At 33.9% G+C, this 23,371-nt stretch overlaps 1 protein-coding gene and 1 non-coding gene across 2 annotated transcripts in view; one reads left to right on the forward strand and one right to left on the reverse strand.

The window, feature by feature from the left end:
- Atf2 (activating transcription factor 2) overlaps positions 1–23,371 on the forward strand; it is a 109,494-nt gene that overhangs the window by 737 nt on the left and 85,386 nt on the right. Inside the window, exon 2 of the mRNA XM_071619048.1 lies at positions 12,736–12,831. The gene's annotated coding sequence lies outside the window, so the exon portion shown is untranslated. The remainder of the gene's footprint in view (positions 1–12,735; positions 12,832–23,371) is intronic.
- Trnaa-ugc (transfer RNA alanine (anticodon UGC)) lies at positions 20,212–20,284 on the reverse strand. The gene has a single exon. It is a non-coding gene; the product is annotated as a tRNA-Ala (tRNA).

A 23,371-nucleotide genomic window follows, 5' to 3' on the forward strand; every position in this document is an offset into this window, starting at 1 on the left:
GGAGAACCTAGAAGCTGAAGCCCTCGGCCTTTTCTGTCCTTTCTGCCACCCTCACTCTCCCGCCATCCCCCACTTTTTCCAGGTGGGGCGGGGCTGAAGTGTGGGTGCAGATTGACTCTAGTATTTTCTCCTATTTTTTACCTGCAAGAGTGAACTGCAGAGCTTCTGTAGGGAAATTATCTGTGCTTTTTATCAATGCCTTAGGGACCAGGACCCAGGGATTGTGTGTACGTGTGTGTGTGTGTGTGTGTGTGTGTATGTATATATGTTTTCCATGCTTGCTCGTTGAACCGAAGCTAGGAAGAGGAGGAGGAGCTGAGTATTTTGTGCCTCTAGGTAGTATAACATTGTCTTTCCTTACTGGCGAGTCTTGAAACTGATGAGGTCAATAGCAAAACTATCATGAATACATTGAAATAAAAGGAAATACTCCTGATGAACCTTAGGCCTTATTGACTAATCCCTAATTATAATGTGAAAGCTAATAATTTCTTAGGGATTATACATTATGGAGACAGTCATAATACATGCGTGTTATGTATACTTGAAATCAGAACACACACTGACTTCTTCTGAGCACACTTTTTGTTGTGTTTGAAGACTTTAACCATCAGCGTTGCCATTACCAGTAATGATCATTTTTAAACAAGTTTGTTTTTTTAAAAAATGGTCACCATTCACGTCAAGAATTAAGACAGTTCATGTATCTTTAAGGCTATTGATAATCGAGTAATAGTTTTTGTAAAATAACTCCTAAGACTCTTCCGGATTTACAAGTGATGTGTTATGCTGTCCTCCTAAGACATGTTTCTTCTTGCTTTGAGGATGTTACTGCTGTTGAGTTTTTTAAAATTATTTTTAATATAATAGTGTGGTAGTTTAGAACTTAGGTGTTTTGTATTTTAATTATCAGTTAAGGATCTTCAGGAACTTTTGTGTATGTTTAAGGTACATAATACCTTCTGTAGATCTGATTGCATTTCCTGTCATTCTTGTTTAAATACCTTATGAAAAAAGTTCATTTTGTATTAAGGGCATTATATTATTCTCTTATTAAATATGTAACCCAGAAATTCCTGTAACTTTTTTTGTTTGGAGTATTTTCTATTTTCGTATTTTTAAACTAAATTAATGGTAGAAAAGGTTATGTCACTCTTTAACAAATAATTGGAAGGGCGCTTTTATTAGTATTCAGAATTTGGAAACTATGTGAGTATTGTTTAAAAAATACATTCTATCCATCAAATACCTTCTACTTATAACTAGCATTTACTCTCAAGAAATCATCTACATTTTTTTACCTGAATTTTTGTATTTTAAATAACAATAGTTTCAATGATTTATGTTGTTTGCTACTAAATTGAATTGCTAGATCAGGTAAACAATTCCACTATAAATGCTATTTCCACTCATTTTTTTCTTCAAGCTCTTCCTCCTACTGTGAAATATGTCTATAAGCTGGTATTTCTTTCTCTTTGTTTTTCTTATTAAAATATCCCTTGAAAACAAAGTAGTAAAGTCTTCCTTACTTAAATGCAATTTTGGGGGGCTGGATATGACATTTTGGCAAAGGTAGTAAAGTGATTTAAAAACTTAAGAATTTTTGTTCAACAAAAAGGGATGTAAACAAAATTTCCTCTAAGGAGAACAACACTTAATTGAAAGCCAGTTGTAAGCATTCAAATAATATTTATACAATGATTATAATAGTGTCAGGAATTTAATGAGAACTCCGTATATAGTGTGATAATTATTATTGTTGAATAAAGTGTGAGAATTGTAATTGGCAAAATACCAAATGAACTTTAGTTATTTGGTGTTGCATAATTATCTTCATCTCTTAACATTGGCCTTAAATTTATAAATATTTTTGAAATTTTTTTACTATGTGGAACCTGATCTTTTGTATTCCAATTTATACCTTTGTTCTTCCAATTTTAGCTTTGTTTTTTTCTTAATTTTACTCCTTACACTAATGTTTCCTTTTGTTTATTGAACATTTATTGGAATACTGTTATTAGAGATCAACTCCAGTTTTACCATACTAACAAATAATTGTTTTCATTATTACTGTTTTCTTCTAATTTGCATATACATACTATATGGTTTTTGCAGAATTTATAATATCATAAATATTGTTTATTTTACTTTTCTAACCTTTGTAATATTTGATGATTATGTGACAGCCAAATTACTGTTAAAATTTCCTCAATTCTAAGGACCCCAAAGGGAAATAATTGTTTGTACTTTATTCCTCTCAATAACATTAAATTGAACAGCTCTGTTCATGTAGCTTTCTCTTCTTTTGAACTGTTTCCATAGGATACTAATCTCAAATGGGATTACTGCTGAAAGGATATAAATGTTTCGACAGTTGCTAAATTTTTGCTTCTCCCCAAGTAGAGTTGACCAAGTTTACACTGTCATCAGACTATGAATGCAGTAGCTTTGCTATAATTTTGCTGACTTTGGAATTGTGCTTATTAAATAAAATGTGATTGCTTAATTGGGAATTATTAATGGCACTAAGTTATATTATTTAGTAGTTTTGAAATTATTTAGTCAACCATATGTTTTTGTAGTTTGACAAATATTTTTCATTTTTTTTCTGCTTTTTGAACTATAGATTTCAGACAAGATCGGGCATATTCAGGGTATTAAGATTATAGACTTTTAACTATAGGTTCCATAGGGTTTCTGTCTTAACGAATTTGTCATTTTGAATCTTAATAATTCATGATTAATAATTATTGATAATTATTAAGATTCAAAATGACAAATTCATTTTCCTATAGGTAATCCTTCAAATAAAGTCTGTGTGTGTTGTAGCCAAATTGACTAAGGTTTTGTTTCTTTGATATCTTCTTCTGGCACATAGTAAGTATGTAGTCAGGATTTGGGGATGATTTTTTTTTAGGAGCCAGATTGTCATGAGTCTACTACTTAGGAGCTGTATTATGTTGTGGGACAAATTATGTCTTTTTTTTTGTGCCTCATTTTCCTTTAAGGAGAATAACACTTAACTGTAAACCTTGTAAGTATTCAGATAATGTTTATAGAATGCTTAAAACTGTGTCAGGAACTTAATGAGAACTCAACATATAATATAATAATTATTGATGAAGTTTATTCAGAAATACTAATGTAGTACAGCCACTTGAAGGATGTTTATGATGTTGCTTGAAAATAATACACCATCCATCTATTTGGTAGTTTTGACAACAAAGTTGGGTTTTCCCTAGGAACTTATTTGTACTGGGATTTACTAATTTAGAATTTTCATAAATCCATTTAAGAGAGTATCATGTATTTTTTGTTCCATGTGTGACCCTTCTCCCAAATCAGACTTTTTCTATATCAAATTTTTAGTATTTTAGCATGCACATGTTTGAGGTGATAAAATTATACTGTAATTTCCATAAAATCCATTTTTTTTTCTTCTAGGCCAATTTCACCATAAACAATCTAGTGAGACCTTTTATTTCTTCCTCATAGGAGATTATGATGAATTAAAATAACAGTCCTGATGGTTGTTCTTTTAAAGTCCTTAGTAATTATTCAAGTAATATAACTACATTATCAATTCTCATCTACAGTGTTGAGAGTTACTGATGTCTTTTGTTGTTTGTAAAGCAGATTTTAATGATTGTTGAAATATAGATTAGGATTAAGGGTTTTTCCTATTAGTAATATCACTTTCACTTACTTGAACTTGGACATACTTTGAGGAAGGGAGACAGGTGAGCTTATTAGTGTTTTGATGGAAATTATATATAAAGTGTAATTTATCTTGTTTGTGCTCTCTTTGTAAATGAGAAATTTTAATTGATGTATTATTAGTAGTGGTGATGACTATAAATTGTTGTAGTTCTTAGTGAATTATGAATTTCTATTTTCTTTTTACTTTTTTAAATTTTTTTTATTAATTTTTGAGGGGTACCAGGGATTGAACTCGGGCACTTGACCACTGAGCCACTTCTCTAGCCCTATTTTGCATTTTGTTTAGAGACAGGGTCTCATTGAGTTGCTTAGGGCCTTGCTTTGGCTGGCTTTGAGCTTGCAATCCTCCTGCCTCAGCCTCCCAAGCCACTGGGATTACAGGTGTATGCCACTGCACCCAGCTTCTTTTTACTTTTACCAAAAAAGCTAAGTTTTTAGTGAGGGAGGGCAAAACACAACAAAGGTATATATTTTATTCGTCTACCTTTAGGTAAAAGTATGCTGTGGACATTATGAGACTGATTCCATTACCAAATCTAAAGTGATATAGTAAGACTTGCACTCATACTTTATATTCATAACTCTTAATCTGTAAGTTCTTTGTATTTATATGCTTTTAATGTTATTCTGTTGTAATTTTAAACTGTAAAGCAAGAACTTGCTTACCTTCCATAAAACAGGGATTAGAGATCTGAAAATAATCAACTCACTTTAAAAATGAAGTTAAAAATTGGACTACTGTTATTTTTATTAAAGAAAGTTTTTGAGATATTGGGATATTCACATACTCAAATATAGTCTCAGGAAGTCTGACATGATTTTTGTGTGTCCCATCAGCTTTGAAAAATTTCATCAAAACTTTAGTATACTCTTAAGGATTGTGATATATGTGAAAGACATCTGTCATGTCTTCTGTGAGTGAAGAAAAAGTGGAAAGTGCTTTCCTCATTAAAATGAGCTTTAACTTTTTCTAACATTTGTATTATTTCTCTCTATTAATGAAATAAACATCAATTTTATGAATAAATCAATGTGTCAAAGATTAGTTTAATTTTCACAGAGGATTTTGATATTATATAGTTTTAAAAATATTCATTTTTTTTAATTGATATATTATGGCTATAATATGTAGTTACTAGTTTCTGGCTTTAAAAATGAAAAGAGAGTAAGATTAGGTATTAATTAGGCATTAGGAGAATGTACATTTGAAGTTAAAGTAAGCTTGGTGTAGTGGTTTGTGCCTGTGATCCCATTTACCCAGGAGGCAGAGGCAGGGAGGATTGAAAAGCTCAAGGCCAGCCTCCAAATTTAGGGAGACCAGCCAGGTATGGTAGCACATGCCTAAAATCCCAGTGACTCATGAGACTGAGACAGGAGGATTGCAAATTCAAGACTTGCCTCAGCAACGTGGCAAGATCCTTTCTCAAAATAAAAAGACTGGGGATATGATTCAGTGGTTAAGTGCCTCTAGATTCAATCCCTGGTACCAAAAACAGAGCAGGAAGGAGGGAGCAGGGGGTACAGTTCAGTTTTAGAGGACCCAATAATGAAAGAAAGAAGAAAGGAAACTAAAATAAAAATATTGCAGAAAAACTTAATATAAACCAATAATTGCATATATTGTTTTCCTTAATTCTTTTTGACAACCTTGAAATGCATGTTGTTTCTTACTGAAGAGGATCACAGTGTAATTATGCTATTTAGATTGCCCTAGTATAGGAAGTCCAAGATAATTGAAAGGAAGAGTGAAATGTTTCTAGGTCATGACTATAGGTTTTCAAACTCCTGGGTTTAGATTTGCTATTATGACCATATTGCTGTTCCCAAGGTGAGCTCTGGGATTATTTCTTGCATTTTTTGGCATTCAACCAAGATAAAAGAAGTTGTAGTATAGCTCATTTATATAGTGCTTGCCCAGTATGTGTGAGGCCCTAGCTTCAATCCCCAGCACCACAATAAATAAATACATACATGCATACATACATACATATATACATACAAGCACAGAGCCTCTCTGGTGCTGCTGTCCTTGAAGTTGTGGAGTACAAGTCCATCTTCCTACATTAATTTTCTATTCCTGCCTCACAAATTACCACACACTGAGCATCTTAAAATAATACAAACATATTATAGCTACTCAAGGTCAGAAGCCTTGGTAAGGTCAATTGAGTCATCTGCTTGGGATCTTTTTATTTTTTTCTGATACCTAAAAAAAAAATGTGCATAATAATGGCGTACCATGTGTTATTTTGATATATGCATACACTGTGTAGCATTCAAGTCAGGTTGAGCATTTCTGTCTCCTTGGTCATCTATCTTTTCTTCCTGGTGAAAACATTCAAAATCCTTTCTTGAGATACATAATTATTACCTGTAGTCATTCTACTGTGCAGTACCACACAAAGAGTTTCCTATCACTAACTGTAACTAGTACCCATTGATCAACTTTTCACCATCCTTCTCTCCACCCTGCACTACAGGCTTTGGTAACCACCATTTTGTTCCCAACTTCTATGAGATTGGTTTGGAGATTTTTTGGGTTTTGTTTGTTTGTTTGTTTACACAAAAGCATGATCACATGGTACTTGTAATTTTTTTTTTTTTTTAGTTTGTCTTATTTTACTCTCCTAATGATCTCTAATTCCATCCATGTTGTCATGAATGACAGAATTTCATTCTGTGCTTAGGGTCTTACAAAACCAAAATCAATGTGTTGACAGTGCTATGTTCCTTTTTGGAGTCTCTAGGGAAGAATTCGCTTCCAAGTTCATTCAGGTTGTTGACTAAATTCCAATGCTTGCAGTTGTAGGACTGTCATCCCCCTTCCCTTCCTTGTTATCAGCCAAGGCCTGCTCTTTACTTCTAGAAGCTGAAATACTGTTCATGTGCCCTCCTCAAATAGTGGCAGATCAAGTCCTCTCATGCATCTCACTTGTCTGATTTCTTTTTCTGCTTGTATGTCTGACTCCATATCAACAGAGTTCTGTGCTCTAGACCAGGTCCACCTAGATAACTGAGAATATTCTATTTTAGAATCTGTAATCTTGTACATCTACAAAGTTCTTTTTGCCATGTAATATAATCTGTTCAGAGGTTCCTGGAATTAGAGCATGGACATCATGGGAGCTATTCTACCTCTACTATACACATATTCTGCAAAGAAATTCCATAAACTATACCTGTACATTTCTAAATTGCTTCCTAAAATTTTTCATCTGAGTTTGGATAGTTGAAAAGTATTCTGGTTGTGCACAGTGGTCCACACTTGCATTCCTGGATACTTGAGAAACAGAGGTAAGAAGATTGCAAGTTCAAGGCTAGCCTGGGCAATTTGTTGAGGATCTGTCCCCCAAAATAACAAAAGGATTGGGGATATAGCTCAGAGGTAGCAAATGTGGGGCCCTAGATTCAATCCCAATACTGCAAAAAGAAAACTCTAATGCATTTTATTATTTTTTTCCTCCACATTTTTATTGGTGCGTTATAGTTGTACATAAATATGAGATTTGTTGTTATATGCATACAAAACAACATAATTTGGCCAATATCCCTAGCTTTTCTAGATATAGACACCACTCTTATAATATCAGTTGCCATAATGATTTGATACTACAATTGTTTTTTTAAAATGTGAATTAACAGTTGGAAATTTTCATTGTTCCTTTTTTCTTATTAAAATGTTATTTTTTCCATTCCTTCAATATAATTTTATTTGAATCCAATGTATTTTAATGTTTTAAATAAAAATATCGTATTGATCACTTTTATCATACTTTATAACAAATACATATTCAAATTTTCAAAATTTCTCATTGATTTCTTTTTTCCATATTTTTATTAGTGAATTATAATTATATATAATAGCAAATCATTTTTACCTATTTTTATGCACTTAGGCACATGGTGTAACTATATAATTTAATTGTTCTCAAGATATCCCCTTTCCCTCCCCCTGGTCCTTTTCCTCTACTCTACTGGTCTTCTTTTAATTTTCATGAGACACCACCACCACCACCACCACCTCTTTCTTTTCTTTTTCCTCTCTAGCTTCCACATGAGAAAATTTATGACCCTTGACTTTCTGAATGGTTTATTTTGTTTAACATAATGCTCTGAGGTTCCATCGATTTTCCTGCAGATAACATAATTTCATTCTTCTTTACGGCTAAATAAAATACCATTTTGTATGTATACCACATTTTCTTTATCCATTCAACTGTTGATAGACACCTAGACTGGTTCCATAATTTGGCTATTATGAATTGTACTGTATAAACATGGGTATGCATGTGTCACTATAGTATGCTAACTTTAATTCTTTAGAATTAATATTGAAGTGTGGTATACTTGGGGCATATGGTGGGTCCATTCCTAGTATTTTTGAGGAACCCCCTACTGATTTCCATAGTGGTTGTACTAATTTATAATCTCGCCAACAGTGTTAAAAGTGTTTCTTTTTCCCCACATCTTATTTGGCATTTAATTATTGTTGTACTTTTTTGATGGTTGCCATTCTAACTGAAGTAAAATGAAATCTTAGTGTAGATTTGATTTGCTTTTTCCTAATTGCTAAAGATGTTGAACTTCTTTTTTTTCCGTATATTTGTTGACTGTTTGTATTTCCTCTTTTGAGAAATATGTGTAGTTCATTTACCCTTTTTTTGGTTAACCAGGGATCGACTTCAGGTACTCAACCACTGAGCCACATCCCCAGCCCTATTTTGCATTTTGTTATTTAGAGACAGGGCCTCACTAAGTTGCTTTAGTGCCTCCCTGTTGCTGAGGCTGGCTTTGTACTTGAAATCCTCCTGTCTCAGCCTCCCAAGCCACAGGGATTACAGGCATGTGCTACCACACCCAGCTGCCCATTTATTAATTGGGGTTTTTGATTCTTCATATATTCTGGATATTAATCCTCTGTCAGAGGAGTACCTAGCAGAGATTTTCTCCCATTCTGTAGCTTCTCTCTTTAAATTTTTCCTTTGCTGTGCAGAAGTTTTTAAATTTGATGTCATCCTGTTTATTAATCCTTGATATTATTTCCTGCGCTTTGGAGTTCCATTAAGTTGTGAGCCTGCTCCCACATGTTTTAGTGTTGACTCTATGTCTTCTTTAAGGAGTTGCAAAGTTTCTGGTATAATTTTTAGGTCTTTGATCCATTTTGAGGTGACTTTGATGCCGATGAGAGAGAAGGATCTAGATTCATTCTTCTACATATTGATAACCATTTTTCCCAGTACCGTTTGTTAAAAAGGCACTTTTCTCCAACAAGTTTTTGGCACTTTTGTCAAGGATCAGGTGACTGTCTCTGTGGGTTTGTCTGTGTCTTCTGTACCATTGGTCTATGTGTCTGTTTTTATGCCAGTACCATACTGTTTTTGTTACTATAGCTCTGTAGAATAATTTGAAGTCAGGTGTTGTAATGCCTCCAGCATTGCTTTTTTGTCCTAAAATTGCTTTGGCTATGTATTCTGAGTCTTTTAGTCTTCCAGGTGAATTTTAGGACTTGCTTTTTTCTAGTTCTAGGAAGAATATCTTTGGTAATTTGAAGGATAGTGCATTGAATCTGTGTATGACTTTTGGCAATATAGCCATTTTAACTACATTATTTTTGCCGATGTATGAATATGAGAGGGCTTACCATATTCTAGTGTCTTCTTCAATTTCTTTCTTCAGCATTCTTTAGTTTTTCATTGTAGAGTTCTTTCGCCTATTTCTAGTTTTTTCCTCTCTTTTTTTTAACCCCCTGAGGCTATTGTGAATGGGATTATTTTTCTGCTTTCTTTCTTAGCAGGTTCATTATTGGTGTGTAGGAAAACTTGATATTTATATATTGATTTGTATCCTATAATTTCTTCTTTTCTTCATTCTTATGGAACTCCCTCTCAAGGCTGTATTTTTGGATAATATTTCAAGAATGAAAGAAACAGTCATTAAAGATTATTGTTAGTCATCACAGTATTCAGTATATCTGAAATTCAGAACATTTCTAAACACAGGACAAGCACCATTGTTAACGTAGTGCTTTGCATTTATCTGAAATGGGAAAAAGCATGAGCCTGAGGCTTAATGGTGCCTTCATCAATAGAGGCTTTAAGACATTCTTATTTTAAATTATCCATTTGTTTTGTTTAATGGAAGTTTTTACAACCCAGGGCAATACATTCCAATAAGATTTGAGGTGGGGGAGCTGGGGCTGTGGTTCAAAGGTATAGTGCTCGCCTAGCAAGTGGGAGGTGCTGGGTTTGATCCTCAGTGCCACATAAAAAAATAAATAAATAAAATAAAGATAATGTGTCCAAGTACAACTAATTAAAAAAAAAAGGATTTGAGGTGGATGAGAAGTATTGGTTTTTTGTTTGTTTGTTTTACAGTACTGGATATGGAACCATGGGCATTGCACATGGTAGGAAAGTGCTCTAACATAAAACTACCGTCCTAGCCCTCCTTTTGGCTTTTTTGAAATGTATGAGATTGAGGATTCAGGGAAAATAGGCACATCAGTTTTAGGGAAGCGAAAAGAAGTTGAAGATGTGCTTGCCCAGGTACCCTTGGAAAACAATCATGACCCTTTAACAATACATTACTTAGTTTGAACACCGCCTCTTTAAGACTTTTTCACTACTGTCTAGATCCTCTTCTCCCAAAGGACAGATGCCACCCTCCTCTACCACACAGGATTGTACTTGGGTATGTTAGACTCTTCTGTTTTCTTGTACAGGATTGATTTCTTTCAACACTAATACATATCTTTTAGGCCTGTTTGCAGGCTCAATACTTGTCTCTTACCATGATAATTAGCAGTATTTGAACCTTTTGGTAGAGATTCTCCCCTCAGGTTAGTTATATCTAATTGTAAGAAATGCCTGTACCTTAGGTAGGATATTTTGTGGAAAAGGAGAGATTCCTACATCTGTGCCTTTCAAGGTAAGAAAGAAAAAAGTAGTTTTAATCTTCAAATTATCATTTCTATATGATTATACAAATAGGAAAACTTAGAGCCTAATTTACCAAATAAACATTTCTCTGAAAGAAAACAATTGGAAAAAAATTTATCTCCCCCTAAAATAGGTAAAAATTTATGTTATCCCACAGAGCCATTTGTCCTTTGAATTGCTGTTCCATGTATAGTCCCATTTTACATTTGTATAACTAAATATCCTATTTGTATAACTAAATATCCTATTTAAAGCAGAATTGCCACCTTTGAATTGAGTCTTCCCAGTTTTCCATCCAAGCATAATAGAATGTTTTAGACAATCTGATAAGCTAATAAGCTAAAGTGTAGTAGTCCTTCTTCTTTTTCTATATTCTCATAGCTTTGTCTTTGTTGTTTTAATTACTTATAGCCCTTCTTCACAACAGTCTGCAATAGAAAAATCTCCCAAATTCTTTCTTGGCCTGATAGTGGGAACATAGTCCTGTGATAATGGTAGAAGAAAATACTTCTCCTTTGACCATCATGCTTCCAACTTCATTACCTTTTCTTAATGCAGTTAGGAGCTGAGCTTTCTGCAGAGTGTTTCTCCAGTCTCACCTTGGGCACTCCATTATTTACATAATGGTTCTGTCTAATAATTTTTGTGTTTTGTGAATTTATGTGAATTTAGTCTCCCAAACAATGATTCCGGTTGTTTCTTTGCACGGGCTTTGTCATCCTGGTCTTCAGATTTTTTCCCTTCTTCCTTTGTCACATGCAAATTGACCTTTTATTGGTAGAATGTTGGTCTTTGTCACTGGCAAGACCTACTTTTAAAAGCTCCCTTTAGTAGACTGCCAACTCATTTCTATGAGGTATCTAACCATCTTACGTTGTAGTATGAAATGGGTGTGAGGGCATAAATAACTAATTGTCTATCAGTATTCATTCCCTTCTTTCTGGTTAGTGGTAGATATTGAAATTTCTAATTAATAAGTTTGTGGTGAAATAAATATGTTGGAGACTCTCTGCCAGCTTTGGCTGTGTGACCAAGTTCTGGTCCATGGAATGTGAGCAGAAGTTTCCTATGAGAGTTCTGAAAATTTTCCTTAAAGGGAAGCTGCTGCTCAACTTTTCTTCTCTTGTTTTCTAATCAGTAGAGGTTATGGTTAGAGCTTGAGCAATCATTTTTAAAACAATGAAGGGGAAGCCATGCATTAAGGAAGGCAGAGAAACAAAACAGAACAATGCTGGGTTCCTTATGATTCTGGACTGCCTACATTTCCATTGAATGTATTTCTGAATAATTTAAGCCGTTGTTTAAGTTTTCTGTCATTAACAGCAGAATCTAATCCTAACAGAGATATTAAAAAGTCATGCTGGCTGGGTGCGGTGGTGCATGCCTATAATTCTAGTAGTGGCTCAGGAAGCTGAGGCAGGAGAATCATGAGTTCAAAGCCAACTTCAGCAATTTAGCAAGGCCCTAAGCCACTTAGTGAGACCTTATCTCTAAATTAAAAAAGAAAAGAAAAAAGGACTAGAGATGTGGCTCAGTAGTTGAGCACCCTTGGGTTTAATTCCCTGTAACAAAACAAAACAAAAAGTCAAGCTATTTTTCAAATAAGAAGCACACAAACTGGATCCCTTGGATGTTATGGTGTAGCGCTGACGCACACAAAAACTATTAATCTCCACTATGAAGAATTTTGATGCTTAGATTTCATGCCATGTCACCTGTTATCCATGATTCCCTCCCCACCTCAGGTTTATTATGGTAAAAATCATTTTCTCTTTTCATCATGGGTCCATTGTCCTACTTTTATCCTTGGAACTGTTATACCTCTAGTGGGTGATAATGTACCAAAAATTATTGGAGACTACAGGATAAATGTCTTCCTGAATCACTGAGGATTTTGGACGGAGCTTTAATTTTCTATTAAAACATATAGATAGATGGAAAGCAAAATTCAGATGTGTGTTTTCGATATGAAAGAAACATTTGAAGTGTTTATCATTATGGAGTTAAAGTACATGAGGCTATTCTTCAGATCACACAGGGTAATGAGTTCACGCTTCTCTGCCTCTTCTTTTCCTAGGGATACTAGATGGAAACTTAAGTTGTGCTTATTGGTAAGAGCTGAAGGATTCCTGACTATAGAGTGAATAAAACTCATGGCCTACCAGCTAGAAAGGTAAGAAATCTTAATTAAGCTTTTATTGCAAAAGCATTCTTTTTATTTTTGACTGTCTCCAAATATTATTGAATTTAACTGATGTTTCTATACAGTATTACTTAGAACGCTACCATATTGATAATGCTTAGTTTTAAAAAAAAAGATTCTGAGTGTCAGCAAAGTTGGAAATGTCCTTTTGGAGATAGAACATGTATCAGCATATTAAAGTGCATCTAAGACTGATTTTAAAGTGTTAGATTTTGTTTAATTCAGAGGCTCCTAAACTTTTTTGACTGGAGACAAGTAGGCCCAACATAAACATCCCAATTCTCCTAGGATTTTATAAGACTAGTAACAGTAGTAAATCTATGAAGTACTTTCTATGTTTCAGAAATATTTGTGGCAAAAAGTTTACATACTCTATATACAAGCAAATTAAACATTAGATTTATTTGCTTTTGTATTGATTTGTTTCAGCCAAGTAAATTACCATTATTATTTCATACTGATCAGAAATATTAATTTGACATTATAAGGTCCTTGAATTATACCATTTTTGAGCATCTATGTGCTAGCCATATGGTATTGATATTAGAGATATGAAATACAGTGGGTTTTGATCTCAAGCCATTTATAGTTTCTAAATACAGCTTTTTTAAATGGAAAGCAATCCCAACAACTCAACTCTGGAGGCCAAGATAGAAGGTTTACAAGTTCAAGGCCAGACTCAGCAACTTAGGGAGACCCTATCTCAAAATTTAAAAAATAAATTAATAAAAAGGGCTGGGGATGTAGCTAAGTGGTAAAGTGCCCCTGAGTATAATCCCTAGTACTCCCCCTCCCCATTAAAATTAAAATAAAATGGAAGGAAAAATATCAGTTTAATAAAGTGATCTGGCATGCAGAATCTTTCAAAACATGGCAATCTAATGGTAGACTTTGCAAATATATCAAGATGTATGAGCAAATTGGCCTGTGCTTTTGTACCTAAACCCAGAGGTCCAAATCAAAAGAAAAAAACATGCATAAATGGAGTTACTCTAATTTTGTCAAAAATTTGGAAAATAATTGAAATGTGGGGCTAAGGCTGTAGCTCAGTGGTTAAGTGCTTGCCTTGCATATGTGAGGCACTGGGTTTAATCCTAGCACCACATAAAAATAAATAAAGATACTGTGTGTTCATTTACACTAAATAAATATTTAAAAAATAACTGAAATGTGTATGTATTTAAAGGTGAAAAAAATTTAAAGCAAATACAAGGAAGAAAGGGTGGTAACACTTGATAATTTTTTCTTATATACTAATCCTTAAATAGTAAAAGGATTAAATAGTTTTAAGCTACTTAACTAACTTGAATGTTCAAGTTGATGATCTGGTTAGAAGTATTCTTCATAACCTGTAAGTTCCATGAAGGCAAGGTACCGTGTCTGAATCATCGTACCCTGGAGTACGATGGGCTGAAAGGCTGCCATCAGTTCATGAAGCTTTGTCCTAAGAGCATTTTTCTTCATAACTGATCTTTCCTTTCCTCTCATTTTGATTAGCACTACTTGAGTTAATACATCATTCCTTCTTCAATCTCACAGTATCTTCTAGTTTTCTTGGGTAGTGTAGCTCTCTCTTATCCATCATCCACATTTCTATTAGTGATCTTACCAAATTAAAAATTTTCAATTTCTTAACAGCATGGCTAGGGAAACTTTTCTTAATTTGAAGAGGACCAAAAGAAAATATTTTAGGCTTTGTAGGAACCACCTGTGATCTCTGTTGCATATTCTTCTTTGCCTACTCTCTATACCATTGTTTAAAAATGTGAGAAACTTTTTTATTTCAAGAGTTTGGCCTAGCCGGGCGTAGTGGTGCATGCCTGTAATCCCAGCAGCTTGGGAGGCCAAGGCAAGAGGATTGAAAGTTCAAAGCCAGCCTCAGCAATGATGAGGCATTAAGCAACTCAGTGAGACCCTGTCTCTAAATAAAATACAAAAAAGGGCTGGGGATGTGGCTTGGTGGTTGAGTGCCCCTGAGTTCAATCCCCAGTACCCTGGCAAAAAAAAGCCAAAAAAAAATCCTCATTCTAAGAATACTAGAAACTTCCAGGAAATCCAAAAATCCAATCGTAGAAATTACTTTCCTTTCTCTTGACTTTATTCTTCTGTATCTTCTCCATTCTTTTTATTAAATGTGTCGCTGTAAATATGACCAAAAATGTCCACTAGTCTCAAATATGATTCTGAATGTCTTGTGCCCACTTCTGTTTGACTATTCCTTTTTACCAATTTCCTAAAGAGGTAGTCTGATTGACTTACCTTGGTCAGGTGTCTCCCCTGATTTATCTGAGACAGCTATGTCAGGATCATGGATAATAGGATTGCCTTTTATTGCACTGTTGGAAAATCAGGCACTCTAGTGGGATCATGCAGGTGTTTAGGAGAGTTGACCAAGTCCAGCATACTCATGTTCCCATAGCATCTGTGTTTATATAAAAGAAAGATTAATCATGTACATAAATAAATTATCATTTTCACTTGTTAATCCTCCTTTTTAATCCAATTTTAAGTGCAGAATCCATACCTTTTGTATTTAATATGGTTGCAAAATAGGCAGTCAATGTTTTCCAAATAAATTTCATAAAAATAAATGATTTTTATTAGAAATGTTTGAGAATGCTCTGTATTATATGTAACACTATTATCCATATTTTAGAAATTTGCTTTTAAATTTGAGTGCATTCTAAGAGTTTACAAAATTTTATAGTTCTGTAACCAACTAAGTAGATTGTCAGTTAAATTCACATTTTAAAGTATAGAAATTTCTAGAGTCACCAGAAATTGATCCACCACTTCTGTTTTTAGAAATTCATTCACCAGCACTATTTTTTTATGAAATGAATTATTTTCCTTCTTAATCTGTTTTTGATCAAGATGTATGAAAATAAATATTTTCACTGCTAATTCATCTGAATGGTAGACTTTAAAATGGCATAGGAATATTGATACTACAGCCTGAAGGATTTTTTTATTTGTGCAATAGATTTGGCCCACATTTCATATTTTTAAAAAGGGAACTAATAAGATAAATAATTATCTAGTATCCTCTATAAGTTCATTCAGATTGGTAAATTCTTTTACTATAGTATAATTTCATTTTCTATTTAACCTTGCAATATAGAATATGCTTTTCAATTCCTTGATGTATTTTATAACTTGAAATTATAAGCCAGAAAAAGGAGAGAATTGTTAGAGAATCAGTACAATTTATTATTACTATTTATTAGTATTTTTAGTATTATTATTTATTATTAGTATTTTTCTCATGACTACTGCTAAAAACATTAGTTATATAATAATGCTTATGTAGTGAATTATTTTAGCACATATTATATATGTATTACTTAAGCTTATCTTGTTAGTTTTTTTCCTTATTTTTTAAAAAATGTTTATTTATTTATTTTTTGTTGTAGTTACATATAATAACTTTATTTATATGTGGTGCTGAGGATCGGACCTAGGACCTCACACGTGCTAGGCAAGCGCTCTACCACTGAGCCCCAACCCCTTCCTTATTTTTTTTTAATTCAAGACTAAATTGCCAATGTGATGCCTTATTATTACCTATTATTACCAAATTTTATATTTCTCTACAAGACATTCTCCTGCAAAACCACAGTATAACTATGAGAATCAGGAAATCAACACAGGTCTGTTTCTACACTCTGTATTAGACCTGAATATTGCAGATCACATTGAAATTTTTGCCAGTCTTCCCAGTAATATTTTTTATAGCAAAAAGATTCCATCTAATATCTCATGTTGCAGTTATTTGTTGTATCTTATTGATCTTTTTGATCACAAACAGTTCCTCAGTCTTCCCTTGACATCAATAACTTGAACATTTTCAAAGATTATTTTACAGAATTTACCTCAGTTTGGGGTTCTCTGATATTTCTTCATGATTTGATCCTCAGAATTATTGTAGTAGAAGTGATGACATGTCTTTCTCATTGCATTCCAAAAAGGGCACACAACTTTGCTTTTTATTTCTAACATTGTTAACTTGGATCACTTGATTAAGGTGATGTTTACTAGATTTTTGTACTGTAAATTACTCTTTGTCCTTAGTTATTACATTTTATTTTATAGAAAGGTACTTCGAGATGAAATAAATATTTTATTCCTGTTCAAACTTTTAATTTATTCTTGTGTATCAGTATGGATTTGTGAACTCTATTTATTTAGGGTTTACTTTACTATCATTATTTGTTTTGATCCTTCACTGTCATTATTTGCTTTGATTCTCAAATTGTCCCACATTTGGTCACTTTCAGGGCTAAATCTGCAAGATTTTCGTTTTGTTTTTATTTTCTACCTAAGATATTTAAGGTCTGCCCTGTACTTTTCTCTGCCCATCCCTGAAATCAACCAGTATTTCAAGGAGCCGAGGAACCATTTGGTGGAAAATAGTATTTACACAATAAAATATGGAATGCTATATGTGCTTTTTTTTCCTTTTAAATATATATTTTAGTTGCAGATGGACACAGTACTTTTATTTTTAATGTGATGCCAGGGATCGAACCCAGTGCCTCATGCATGCTAGGCAAGCATTCTACCACTGAGCTACAGTCCTGGCCCCAATATATGTGCTTTTTATCGTGTTCCTGGCCCTCTCAGTGGACATAACTAGATAAATTTTATGAACATATATGCATACATGTGTAGACATTAATATCTTTATTTCTGTATCTTTATATTTATTTTGAAAGTCATGAGTTCATGTCATTATCTCCAGAACCCATTTAATACAAAGGTTCACCCCATATTTATAGTTCATTTGATCTATAGTCACCTATAATGTGAATTTACTTTCACTTATCATATCCTTGATGTATTTACTTAATTTGATCAATCCCTGGGTATGTATGTAATGAATTGCCTTTCACCACCAGACTTTTCCCCATCAAGCAGATATTCTACTAGTTGGTCCTGACATCCTATACTAGAATAGTGCCATCCTGTCTCTTATCTCATGTGGATGCCTCTTTAGCCCACTTGGGCATTAACATCTCCTATCAGGCTACATAGGTGTTATGGGAACATGAGTGTGCCCGACTTGGTCATGTTTCCTCATTTATTTTATGAACTTCATTTGGAAAACATTTGGTTGGCTATCTCATATCCATGTTAAAAATAAGAGATGGATTCTGTGCTTAAAATTAGACTAAAAAGGAAGATAAACAAGTGAAAATAATAACAATGATATTAATTCAGTTATACAGACATACATATATAATCTTTATAAAAGATAAAACACAGATGCTGTGGGAACATGAGTGTGCTGGCATTAGTCATCTCTCCTCAGCACACACACACTCACTCACCTCTTAGAGAGCCCACCACCAGTGCAATAGAGAATAATCCTATATCCATGACCCTGACATAGCTGTTTCGGGTAAATTAGGGGAGATACCTGAACAAGTTAAGCCAATTGGACCACCTCTTCGATACAAAATATACTGATTCTCTAACAAGTCTATTCTTGTTTCTGTGTATAATTTTCATGTTATTAGATATATCAAGAAATTGAGCTGGGCGTGATGGCACACGCCTGTAATCCCAGTGGCTTGGGAGGCTGAGGCAGGAGGATCACAAATTCAAAGACAGCCTTAGCAATTTATCAAGGCCTTAAGAAAGTCAGTGAGACCCTGTCTCTAAATAAAATATAAAAAAGGGCTGGGGATGTGGCTTAGTGGTTAAGCATCCCTGGGTTCAATTTCTGGTACCAAAAAAAAGAAAAAGAAAAGAAATTGAAAAACTACATTCTGTATTATGAAGTTAAAAACAAACAGAATCATACAGCTTGTGGCAAATAAAACAGAAAATAGGAGGAACAAATACATGCTTATATGTAGAATTGTCAGGCTACACTTCCCTCCACACAGAGACCTTTCCTCATTCAACTCAGACTGCAGTATCCCATGTAGGGCTGACCTCCTTCCTTCTAGCCTAACCCTCATTTCCTTTCTCCTCACTAGAGACATCTTTCTCACCCTACCCCACCCAGGTTCTGCACTATGCTGAACCCTAATAGCCTGTCTGAGCTTTGTTATGCAGATACTCTTACACTTAATTTATTCAATTTTCATCTATTTTGACTTTTTTCTTTCTTTCTTTTTTTTTTTTTTTGGTCCTCTTCCTGGCATTTCATTTTTATATGATTTCCATTTAGTAATGGATCTGATTACTCTGGAAGTTCCAAAGAATCTTTCTGTAATACCAGTTTTCGTATATGATTTATATAAAATTTCTCTGTAGTTGGTAGGTGTAAAAAAAAGATATCATAGCTTGGTAGGCACAGTATAAGTTGCTTGTTTTGTTTTGGGTACCAGGGATTGAACTCAGGAGCACTCAACCACTGAGCCACATCCCCAGCCCTATTTTGAATTTTATTTAGAGACAGGGTCTCACTGAGTTGTTTAGTGCCTTGCCATTGCTGAGACTGGCTTTGAACTTGCAATCTCCTGCCTCAGCCTCCTGAGCCAGTGGGGAATATCTTGTGCTACTGTGCTGGGCCTTACCCTGGTTTTTGACCTTGAGTAAGTAATTTCACACTTTTCAACTTCAGTCTTCTCATTTGTAGGGTGAATACTTAGGTCTACACTGGGAACACAGTGAGGTACGTGGTCAGAAGTCCCATGTCATAATAAAAACCCCGTGGGCTGTGAGTATAGCTCAGTGGTAGAGTACTTATTCAGGAGAGAGAATTTTGAGCTAACATTTTATTTTTTAAAAATAGGCAAAAGAAGGCAATTCACAGAGATGTATAAATGACTGTTATGTATATGAAGAAAGTTCACCATATTAGGATGTCAAGATACCCAGCTTTTAAATTTTTTTATTAATTGGACATTTAAAAAAAAAAGTACCACTGTTGGTGTAGGTGTTAAGAGACATGAGTTATTTTTATATAGGGAAAGTAGAAATAAATAATGCTTCTTGGAGGACAGTTTAACACAATATAATTTCAAAGCCTTCAAAATATGTCTTCATTTTGACATTACAGTTTCACTTCTAGAAATTCATCCTTTGGAAATTATTATAGATATTGCACAAAGTTGTTTCCCAAAAGTATTCATTGATAATGGTGTAATATCATATAGCTATATTTAAATATAGCTATTTAAAATGACATCTATGACTGGGATTGTGGCTCAGTGACAGAGTGCTTGCCTAGCATGTGTGAGGCACTGGGTTCAATTCTCAGCACCGCATATCAATAAATAAGATAAAGGTCCTTTGACAACTAAAAACTATTTTTAAAAAATGACATCTAATCTTTTTTTAAAAAAATATATTTTTTAGTTGTTGATGGACACAATATCTTTACTTTTATTTATTTTTATGTGGTGCTGAGGATCGAACCCAGGGCCTCGTGCATGCAAGGCAAGTGCTCTACCACTGAGCTACAACCCCAGCCCAGACATCTAATCTTTAATGACATTATTATTTAATGATGTGGCAGAATGTAGATAATTACAATTTTTTTTTTTTTTTTTTTTGGTACCTGGGATTGAACCCTGGGTACTTAACCACTGAACCACATCCCCAGCCCTTTTTGGTATTTTATTTAGAGACAAGGTCTCCCCAAGTTGCTAAGTGCTTTACTAAGTTGCTGAGGCTGGCTTTGAACTTGTGATCCTCCTGCCTCAACTTCCCATATAGGTGTGTGCCACAGCACCCTGCTAGATAATTGTATTTTAAAGTCAGTTTTCATGCTGTTTTTACATTTCTTAAAGTTATATAAATGTGTATATGCTCAGTGGTAGAGCACTTGCCTAGCACATGTGAGGCACTGGGTTCAATCCTCAGCACCACATAAAAATAAATAAATAAAAATAAAGGTATTAAAAAATACACACACACATACACACTGACAAAACTGGAATATGTACTTCAGAATATTAATAGTAGTTAACTCTGAGTGGTAGTATTCCAGATGATTCTTTTTTTACTTCTGTGTTTTTGTGGGAGCAAATTTAAAGTTCCTTACAGTGTCTTAGTTGACTAAAAGTAATTTAGTTAATATTTTCAGGAGGGAATTTTTTTGGAACTCCAATTAAAACTTTAATTTTAAGGGTTGTTTTAGAATTATGTAAAATTGGTCATTTGTGCAGGATACCAAATAATAGAAATTGCTGGCTGTGTTGTCATAAATAAAATTTAAAGTATAATTTTAACAAGTTTGGGTTCTAATAAAACTTTGTGACAATAAAATATAGAAAATATGAAGAATGGATACATATTTATAGGTAGAATTATCATAGAAAACCAGAAAGTGAAAACTTGACTTTTATACTGGTCTGTTTCTGCAGCAGAGCACCAAACATATATCTTCAGTTCATAGGAAGTTTATTATGCCTGTATCAAAATGACTAAGTCTATTATCTTATAATATATAGATTTTCTTTCATGTACATATTTTAGAAATTTACTATTCCTGTTTTTCTGCACCACCTCTTTGTCTAATCTTAGGAGCAATTGTTATTGCTCTTGAACTTAGAGCAGTTTTGGTCATGTTTTTCATTTGAAGTTTGAGATACTAGTTCATATGGATGAATACTCATTTTTTCTGAACTAGCATATATGGCATACATATTAAGACTTTTTTTGTGGATTCATACCAGAAAATGTTTTCAAAGTACTATACTGCTATTACAAGAACCCTGAAGTAGGTGTAATTTTAAAGTGTTGAAAGTAAAGCTTCTTTGGATTTAATTTGGAGAAAGGTTTTGAGGCACTTTATTTATCTACTGCATAGGGGAGACAAGAGAGCTAGTTGCCATTTCAAACCTTGAAGTTGATTCTTAGTGAGTTTTTTTGGTACCCGGAAGTGAACCCAGGGGTACTTAACCACTGAGCCACATCCCCAGCCCTTTTTTTAATATTTTATTTAGAAGCAGGGTCTCGCTGAGTTGCTTAAGTTGCTGAGGCTGGCTTTGAACTTGAGATCTTCCTGCTTCAGCCTCCTGAGCTGCTGGGATTATAGGCATGAGCCACTGCACCTGGTGTTTCTTAGTTTTTTTAGGGTATGAAATGAAGAACCTAGCTCATGATGAGATAAGAGGAAGGGAAAAAAGTAGAGTGAATTTCACTTATATAAGAGATACTATTTGTGATTGGTCATTAGCCATTGGTATTAAGTTCATGTAACTATGATAGGTTATTTCATAAATCTTAAAAAAAAAAAGTCAATGGCTTTTTGGGATATTATTGACTTAGTAGTAAACCACACATATTTTAAGTATGCAATTCGATAACTTTTGACTTATATGTATACATCCATCAAACCATCACCACCATCAAGATGATTTATTCATCACAAGCTCCCTTGTGACCTCTTTGTAATCTTCCACTCCTGTTCCTAGGCAACCACTAGTCTGCTCTCTGTCACTATAGTTTGCCTTTTCTAGAATTTGTATAAATGGAATCATACTCTGTGATATTTTTTAGATTGTCCTCTTTGACATAGCATAATGATTTTTAGATTAATCTGTGTTGTAATATGTATCAGTTTTCAGGACAGGTTCTGTGTACATTTAAGAATATTTTCATCATTTTGGGCCAAGTTCTTATTTAAATCAAGCATAGCAAGATAATCTGATTTGGGACTTTTAATTTTCAACATTTTACTCTAGCTAATACTTTTTAATCCACAAGGCATTTTAAACATTCCAGGACTAAGACATTTTACTGTAGTGTGTGATTGCTTCATAGTTACCCATGATGTTAAGGATAATTTCTTTCTTAAATAGACTTAATTCCGATTTCTTGTGGTTTATTATTTATTCTCAAAGGGGAGTATGTTATTTAATTTCTCTTTCTGAATAGTTATTTCTGGGCAATTAGAGACTGTGTTAAATAGTAGTAATGATGAATCAGAAAACTGAGGTAATATATCACTGTTATCATCTAAGCCATTTTTATTGCATATCATTTGTATTTTAAAAAGTAACAGCAGCTGCTATTTGAATGCTCGCTATGAGAAAGTTATTGAGCTTACTTTTTAATACAATATTTTCATTTTACTATCAAAAAACTGTGGTGTAAATATTATTATTCCCATTTACCAAATGTCACAGTGATAGAGTGAAAGTGTAGGCTATGACAACAGTGCACTGTCAGATGTGAACTCTGCTTTTAAAAATATTACCATGCAGGGTGCAGAGGCTTGTGCTTGTAATCCTAGCAACTCAGGAGGCTGAGGCCAGAGGATCACAAGTTCAATGCCAGCCTCGACATAGTAAGACTCTATCTCAAAAAGAAAAGAGAAGAGAAGAGAGAAAAGAGAAAAGAAAGAAAAGTTTGGAGATGTAAGATATAGCTCAGTGGTAGAGTGCCCCTGCATTCAATCCCCATTACCACAGAAACAAAAATGTCACCATGTTTCTTCCAGTGCTGCTGCTATACAGATGGCATTGTATTTCATTTTTAGAATCTGCAGAACTAAAGTTTTCTTTTCTAACTCACCACGCCTCAACCCTTATAAACATTAAAAGAATCT

The sequence above is a fragment of the Marmota flaviventris genome, chromosome 11 (assembly GCF_047511675.1).
Source record: "Marmota flaviventris isolate mMarFla1 chromosome 11, mMarFla1.hap1, whole genome shotgun sequence".
NCBI classification, from domain to species: domain Eukaryota; kingdom Metazoa; phylum Chordata; class Mammalia; order Rodentia; family Sciuridae; genus Marmota; species Marmota flaviventris.